Source organism: Benincasa hispida, chromosome 4 (assembly GCF_009727055.1).
Source record: "Benincasa hispida cultivar B227 chromosome 4, ASM972705v1, whole genome shotgun sequence".
Classification (NCBI taxonomy): domain Eukaryota; kingdom Viridiplantae; phylum Streptophyta; class Magnoliopsida; order Cucurbitales; family Cucurbitaceae; genus Benincasa; species Benincasa hispida.
In genome coordinates, this window is record NC_052352.1 from 2297421 (window position 1) to 2306899 (window position 9479).

Sequence of the window (9479 nt, forward strand, 5' to 3'; positions counted from 1 at the left end):
CCTCCACCTTTCCCGTCCAGGCTGAAAAAGAAAGATGATAGCAAGCAATTTCAGAGGTTTCTGGATGTTCTTCGACAACTACACATTAATATTCCCCTGATAGAAGCATTAGAGCAGATGCCAAGTTATGTAAAGTTTCTCAAGGATATTCACGCCAATAAGAGAAAGATTGGGGAAAATGAAACAATTGCATTTAACATATGAGTGCAGCGCTCTATTTCACAATAACCTCCCCACTAAAATGAAGGACCCTGAGACCTTTACATTGCCCTGCACGATAAGAGGGATGATGGCCGGGAACGCGCTGTGTGATTTAGGGGCAAGCATAAATCTGATGCCCTTGTCGATTTTTAAGAAGCTAGATATCAGTGAAGCAAAACCAACCACGATCACATTACAGCTGGCCGATAGATTGATAAAACTTTCTGAGGGCAAGATATAAGATGTTTTCGTGCAAGTGGACAAGTTTATCTTCCCGGCAGACTTTGTCATATTGGATTACGAAGCCGATAGAGAAATCCCTATCATCCTGGTCGTCCATTTCTCGCCACAGGGCGAGCACTGATCGATGTGCAGAAAGGAGAACTGACCATCAAGGTTGACGATCAGGAAGTAAAATTTAACGTGCTCAATGCGTTGAAGTACCCCGGTGATATAAAGAACTGCAAATATATCGAGGAACTGCAGGAAAAACATTGGTACAAACCCCTGAAGGCGCTGGAAGAAGAAAACTTTGAAATTGGTGTAATATTGGAGGAGGGTTGCACCGCAATTCAAGTAGAATCTAATTTTGAGCCGTTCAAGTTGTCTGAATAAACTTCACAGCGCATTAAGCCATCTCTGGAAGAACCACCTGTGCTAGAGTTAAAGTCATTGTCCGTGCACCTTAAGTATGCTTACTTAGGAAGTAACGAAACGTTACCGGTTATCATTTCCACATCGCTGTGTAAGAAAAAAGAGGATGCGCTCATACAGATCCTAAAGAGTAACGCAAAGGCCTTAGGATGGACCTTGGCAGACATTCGAGGAATCAGTCCTTCATATTGTATGCACAAGATTAGTCTAGAAGAAGGAAGGGCTGGATCCGTAGAAAGGCAACGTCACTTGAACCCTTCCATGAGGGAGGTCGTGAAGAAGGAAATAGTAAAGTGGCTGGACGCCGGTGTCATCTACCCGATATCTAATAGCAACTGGGTGAGCCCAGTGTAGTGTGTTCCGAAGAAAGGGGGTGACAGTCATCACTAATGACAAGAATGAATTGATTCCCAAAAGGACAACTACAGGGTGGAGAATTTGTATGGATTATCGAAAGCTGAATTTGGCCACTAAAAAGGACCATTTCCCACTCCCGTTTATTGAACAGATGTTAGACAGACTTGCGGGGAATGAATTTTTCTGCTTTCTTGATGGCTATTCAGGGTATAACCAAATAGAAATTGCGCCAGAGGACCAAGACAAGACAATTTTTACGTGCCCATTTGGTATGTTCGCATTCCGACGCATGCCATTTGGACTCTGTAATGCACCTGTCTCTTATACACATCTAGATGTGTATAAGAGACAGGTGGAAAGGCAACATCGCTTGAACCCTACCATGAGGGAGGTCGTGAAGAAGGAAATAGTAAAGTGGCTGGACGCCGGTGTCATCTACCCGATATCTAATAGCAACTGGGTGAGCCCAGTGTAGTGTGTTCCGAAGAAAGGGGGTGACAGTCATCACTAATGACAAGAATGAATTGATTCCCAAAAGGACAACTACAGGGTGGAGAATTTGTATGGATTATCGAAAGCTGAATTTGGCCACTAAAAAGGACCATTTCCCACTCCCGTTTATTGAACAGATGTTAGACAGACTTGCGGGGAATGAATTTTTCTGCTTTCTTGATGGCTATTCAGGGTATAACCAAATAGAAATTGCGCCAGAGGACCAAGACAAGACAATTTTTACGTGCCCATTTGGTATGTTCGCATTCCGACGCATGCCATTTAGACTCTGCAATGCACCAGGCACTTTTCGACGATGCATGATGGCAATATTTTCAGATTACTTGGAGGAGTCAGTCGAGGTATCCATGGATGATTTTTCAGTCTTCGACAATAACTATGACTCCTGTTTATCTAACCTTGAAAAGGTCTTGAAGAGATGTGTGGCAACGAATCTTGTTTTGAACTAGGAAAAATTCCATTTATGGTGGAAGAAGGTATAGTTCTAGGTCACAAAATCTCTAAAGCAAGATTGGAAGTTGATCAAGCAAAGATCGACGCAATTTCCAAGTTACCCTCACCAGTGAACGTAAAAACACTTAGGAGCTTCCTGGGACACGCTGGGTTTTATAGAAGATTTATTCGCAACTTCTTCCAGATTACAAGGCCCCTGAGTGCACTCCTTGAAGTTGACCGAGAATATAACTTTGATGACGCATTCACCAAAGCATTCAACACATTGAAAGATGCGCTCATCTCCACACCCATTTTGATTGCGCCAAATTGGACGCAACCATTTGCGTTGATGTGTGATGCCAGCGGATATGTTGTGGGTGCAGTATTAAGTCAGCGTAAGGACAAGGTATTGCATCCTATTTATTATACAAGTAAAACATTAAACAATGCGCAGGAAAACTATACAACCTCAGAGAAGGAAATGCTCACAGTGGTATTTGCACTGGAAAAATTCCGACAATACTTAATCGGAACAATCGTTGTGATGTATACGGACTGTCTCTTATACACATCTAGATGTGTATAAGAGACAGACGTCGATGCGTTCCTGAGCACAAAGTCAAGTACATTCTAGAGCTTTGTCATGAGTCCCCATATGGAGGACATTTTGGGGGGCAGCGGACTACCACAAAGGTTTTACAATGTGGCTATTTCTGGCCAACGCTGTTCAAGGACTGTCTCTTATACACATCTAGATGTGTATAAGAGACAGACGTCGATGCGTTCCTGAGCACAAAGTCAAGTACATTCTAGAGCTTTGTCATGAGTCCCCATATGGAGGACATTTTGGGGGGCAGCGGACTACCACAAAGGTTTTACAATGTGGCTATTTCTGGCCAACGCTGTTCAAGGATGCCCAAGCCCACATTGTGCAATGCGACAGATGTCAGAGAATGGGAAATATGTAAAAAAGAAATGAAATTCCATTGACATCGATCTTAGAGAGCTTTAATATCGGTTCCAACTGACATTAAAGACAGTGTTATTAAAGCCCTTTAACATCGGTTTAAAACCGACATTAAAGACAACCGACATTAAAGAGCTTTAATAACATTATCTTTAATGTCGGTTGTCAACCGACATTAAAGCCCTTTAATGTTGGTTTAAAATCAACATTAAAGTCCGAAATTCTTCTAGTGTTGACATGTATCCCAAATTAAAATTGAAGACATAAACTGGCCAATCATAATGATGTCATATCTTTTCATCTTGACCGTTGGAACAAATTAATTATTTTGGTCAAATTAAATATTAACGTTTGGGCTAAATTCAAATCAAATCCAAGAATGTGCTTAATTTGACCCAAATGTCAAATTAAGCCCAAATCCAATTAATTGGGCCCAAGGGTCAAGTCCATGGACTAAGTAAGCCCAAGTCCATGAAGCTCATATGAGGACTCTGTAAATAGAGGAGTTCTTTTCATTAAGGGGAGATAAAAAAAAAATTATGCTCCAGATGGCCTATAAAGAATTCTCCTAACAATCAGAAGACTCCCCAACTCTCCCATGAAAACTGATACAAATATTCTTCCAATACTTCAACTTCAAGAACATCCACACATTCCGCTTCCATATATCAAGCATACACATTCAACCAAGATAGAATCAGGTACTAGAGATCGAACCACAAATGCATCAAATCTACCTCAACACAAGTTCAACTCCATGAAATACGTTTCTCCGAAAGCCTCCCAAAGGCCGATCATCCAAGAAGATTAATCAAGAATAAGAGGATAAAGTAATAGAGATTAAACCGCATCAAATCTACCTTAACACAAGTTTAACTCCACGAAATATGTTTCTCCAAAAGCCTCACTGATCCCCAAGAAGATCAAGGCCAACAGACGATTATTCAAGAAGGTTATCAAGCCCAAAGGTCGATCGTCCAAGAAGATCAACCAGCTTAAAGATTAAAGTTTATTTTTGAAAGCATCAAAATATTATGTATTAGATATTGTACTCACTATACTGAAATTAATACAAATACAAAGTTCAAATTCTACAAAACAAGTTTATCCAAAAATCTCATGCGAACAATGTCATTTTAGTGTTATTTTAAGAAAATATATATATTTATAGAATTAGGATAGTATACAAACTATTTACAAAAATAAGATTTTTTTTCTTTTATTGTTGATAAATTTTTAGGGAATGGTTTTGTTTATTTTATTTATTAAGGACGGATGGGGTTGTACATGAATTCATGCGTTAGACATGGCTCATGCGTTCGCACCCATGAGTCTGAGGTCATGTGTCGGGATGAAGATGCGTTAGACTAATATGCAATGACCACGTGTTCCTATCACAAGTTTTCTTACGCTCGCGTCAAGTATATCATAAACGCAAGTTTCTCGGGTAATCCGAGGTCGAACACAGGGACTTGTCACTCAATAATTCTTGTGAAGTAATGTGTTTGAGGTGATGAAAAGAAAAATACAAAGAAGTTAAATGGATGTACACACTATTCCTACTCCTAACTAAAATGATTGAGCAATAGAAGACTTACAATGAGAATAAGTAGAGACACGACAATCATTAACGATAGTAATGTTTATTATCTTAAATCGCCCGTGTAATCCCAGCTCAATGCACTAACGCGTCGCACACCTCTCGGTGGTCAGCTGCATGACTATATCTCTATAGTGCATGGTTGCATCGAGCATAAGATTGTGCCTATCTCTAGAAACAATGCGAACCTTGCTTTAGTGCGTTCCATCTCTTACCTTCTCAAGCAATTAGACGTGGCTATTTAACTTATAGACAAGCAATACAACATCCCATAGACAGGCATTGCTACAGCCTTTCACCAAGCAAAGAGGATTAACTCACTATACTCGCACAACACACACCTCTCGGTGGGTTGCTTCATGCGTCCTATCTCGAGGCACACATTAAGCATGCGATTGTCTTTGATAAATAAACGCTGAAGATAAACTATGTTAGAGATGAAGATGATGAAGAAGATGACAATGAAAGAGTTAAGATTTGCATTGATCACAAAATAGCTAAATAACTTAAGCTAAAATGTAATACAACACAGAGATTAGAAGAAAAAGGAAAGACTCTGTGTCAAGGCTGTCGGTGGTGCTAAGGTTGAATGGTGGAGATGTCTCTCTCGAGTTCTATCTCTGGCGAATGCTCCGATCGTCACTCGATTTAGGTTGTGGAGATGAAGAATTCTCACTGAAAATCTCTTTCATCTCATCCGTGATCATAAACTTCTGCCTTGAGGCAGAAATTCGGATGTCTTAAAATGAAGGTCCCAAGGCCTGTTTATAGAGTTTGGACGCCAACAGCTATAATGATGACGGTATGGCTCACTGCTGCTTTTGTCGCAGTATGGGCATTGTCACATCGCCTTATCTTGTTGATACTCCCAATGTATGCGTCCGAGCTTAATTTAGCTAAAGTTATCAACGCGTTCTACCCATCTTGCGATCTTCTATTATGGCTATCACTCCTTAGCCGCAATCTCCATTTGGTTACTGCAATTCTCATGCATTGGACGCATGTGATTACCGCAACTTCCATGTGTTGGACGCATGTGATTACCGTCTGCGATTGCTTAGCTCATGCGTTTGTCTTTGCGATCGCCTGACTTCAGCGCATGCATTTGTCTATGATAGCTTATTTTAAACGAATGTGTTTGATTCCTGCGATAGCTACAAAAATAGACACTTTGGCATGGAGTAACATAAAATATTGGGGTTAGTGAGGATTTAGGTGCTAATTGACGCAAAACTCAATTTTTCGCAAATTCTAAGTATTATCATCGCATTTTCTACTTATTAGCCCTCATGATTCTAAATAAAAGGCTTATAATAACTGGCATTTCTGACAGTTATCATTTATCCTATTCATTTTAGTTTTTAGAAAAACGAAAATGGCTCAACTTACAATGAAAAATTATTTTTTATGCAAATTCATTCTTTTCAAAAGACTTAATTGTAAATTTCTTAATTTCCAATCTTCTTGTGTTTTAAACCAATTAAGTGTCTTTTTGGTTTATAACGTTTTCATAATTTATTTCTCATTTATGGTTTGCCCATCTTTGGTACATATATATTTATCTTTTATAAACGTTTTGTTTTTATAATTGTTTTAATATTGTCTACCTTAATTTGAGATTTTTTTCCTTAGTATTGCAATTTTAAAAATGTATTACTATTAATATATATAAGATTAGAAAAATACTAAAAAACTATGAAAAATTTTCGTAAATAAAAAAATGTCAAAGTATTTACAAAAATAGAAAACAAAACACTGATAGACACTAATAAACTTCTATCAGTCTCTATCAATGATAAACTTCTATCAGTGATAGACTTGTATCAGTTTCTATCACTGATAGTATCAATAATAGACTTGTATCAGTTTCTATCACTAATAGTATCAATAACAGACTTCTATCCGTTTCTATCATTGATAGACATTGATAGACAAACTTTTATCAGTCTCTATCAATGATAGACTTCAATCAGATTCCATCACTAATAGACACTGATAGACTTCTATTTGTTATATTTTATGTCCTAAAACTCGTAGTATAAACATATTCTGTTTTATTTTTCGAAAAAGTTGTTATTGAAATTGTAATCTTGAATCCAATAAACTAAGTTCCTAAGGCTTTTTCATGTAGTTTGAACTTTATGTAGTGATATAAATGTAAATTAAGTTCAAATATATAGCCAAAATGGTCTATAGTATATGAATAAGATTGGGCGCCTTATTCTAGGGACACTATGGATACGGCCCACTTTGTAGTTAGTACAAACGATGTGATCCTAAATCGTTCATATAGAGATATGTGAGTGGGGGCATCCTATGCAATGAGTTTGCATAAGACTGAACTATGAAATAGTCACTTTTTACGTTCTAAATGTCGTTTTATGTATAAAACTGACTATTTCGTTATTTGACGACCTAAGTAACTTAATCTTAATCATGAGCTAACCATAAACTCCTATTCACTCGGAATTATTCTTAGATCTACATAGGTAAGAGCAGCTCAACATCGCTGGCCCAATAAGCCTCCCATTTCAGGGGTAAAATCGGGTGGATAGCTGGGAACATAGGGTGCAAGACGGAATTCACTCCTACTCGTTATAGGGATAGTAGATAGGTTGTTCCCTTTAGTACTGAATCCAGGTCTTGAACAAGGGGCCCCACCCTCTTCTTGGCCCGAGAGGGATTCGGTTTATAGGTTGGACCTTAAACCAATTGTTCATTAGAGGATCAGTGGAACTTAAGGAACAAGATATAGTCTTAGGGGTAAAACAGTTTTTATGACCCAGCCGAGATTACGAACAACCTGTGAAGGATTAGCTTATTAATCATGGTTATATCAAATGGACACAAATATATATATATAGTGAGGGAAGTGCAACTATGGAACTATACTGGAATGACCCATTAGTTAACGAATCTTGATTAGCTCCGTCTAAAGAGTTTAGCCAGCTAATCTTGGATCGTAGGAGCCCATAATCTATAGGTCCATTAGGTTCCCCTACTATCTCATATGGAATAAACTTATAATAGTATGATAGAATGATTCAAATTGTTCGAACTAGGTAAAGAAAGAGAAACCGACAAGTATATGTGATATAGTTGTCGGGTTTTTCAGTTTGGAGATACAACTTTAATATTTAGATGTGATTTGAATATCAAGAATATGAAAATGTTCATATTCGGAAGCTCGAAAATAATGGAAATAGTCAAAGATGTAAAAAGTCAAAGAGTTGACTTTTGCTTTGAAAAGTTAAACTTTGAGCAACCTTATATTCAAATGTGATTTGAATTTCGAGAAAATGAATGCGGATTCATGCTCGGGCGGTCAAAATTAGTCAATACGGAAAATTCATAAAAAGTCAAAGTCAAACTTTTTTCTATATAGTGGAGACATTAAGCCCACTAAGATAGTGGATTATAGGTGTTAGATTTTTATGGATTTGGTTCATGCAATTGTTGCTGGCTTTTTTCTATAAATTGGGCTTTTCAATTTAGTTAAAAGACTTTTTGCCCTTTTTTTCAAAAATTGTTTTTCAAATTTGGGCTGGAAAAAAAAACTATTTTCTTTGAGAATAATTCATAACCCAACCCAAATATCCATCTTATTTCCATCTCTTTTCTCTCCCTCGTTTTCTTCATCCACCGAGTCCCACAATCCGGTTCTGAGTCCAGAGGATAGTAGGTCAACTCTAGTGATGGTCAGGAAGAGTTTGGGTCGAGATTCAGCGAGGAAAAGTTGTTTTCGGGAGCTACAAAGGTTGTATCCTATCCTATTAATTTACTGTTTTCCACTTCAATTTGCATGCTTATTTCCTTTTGTTTAGAAGCAATTAGATTGTAATTAGGTCCTAATTCTGCTGCGTATGTCTCGTGTTACATCATGTGGTATCAGAGCATGCATTAATTATGCTCAATTGCTTTTGGTGGGTGTTTTTTTTTCTTTCTATTCAAATGTTAAGTGAAATATGGACTAAAGTGGATTTATTATGATTTTGGCATTGTTTTTCTTTAAATTTCTTGTGGAAATTTGTAATTGCTCATATGTTTATGAGCATTGATGTGTGGAAAAGGGTTTGTAAATTTGTTGGAGTCATTAGAATTGAAATTAAGCTGTAATTTCTTGATTCCGGGAGAGAGAACAGCAGAAAATTGAAGAAAAATGCATCACAGACCCGAATTCTGCTCCCAGAACTGAGACAAGCTCCCAGACCCAACCGCAGCCCAGATCTGACCCGATTCGGAGTAGCCCGCACGCGTCAGCTGTCGATGAAGTGTCTGGCCCGTTCCGCGACCCGCTCCACCCGACCTGGTTCATAGGTGTGCATAGGCTGGTGGCCTGCGGCATTCGTCTGCTGCTCTGCGACCTGCGCGTTCTGTGGATCCGACCCGCCCCTTGCTCCATGACCCACTTTCCGTTCAACCCGACCACCTTATTTCATTGACTGTGCCAGCAAGCGTTAACAGCCGGTCCAGAGGGCATGGATCGTCTGTTTGAACTGGTTGAGCCGTTTGACCGATTAACTTGGTTTTGGAGTTTTTGGGCCAGTTCGAGAGTTTTTTGGCCGATTCAAGATGGTTCAAAGTGTTTGAAGCTGCTTCAGGGAAGCTTATTGCTGAATTTTTGTAATAAATTAGTTATTTGTTTGTTTTAATGCCAAAATCGGTCCACTTTAGTGTTGTTTACCTATTATGCATGTGATGATAATGTTATTGATTACGTATGCATATAGTATGTCATATATCTCTCCTCTT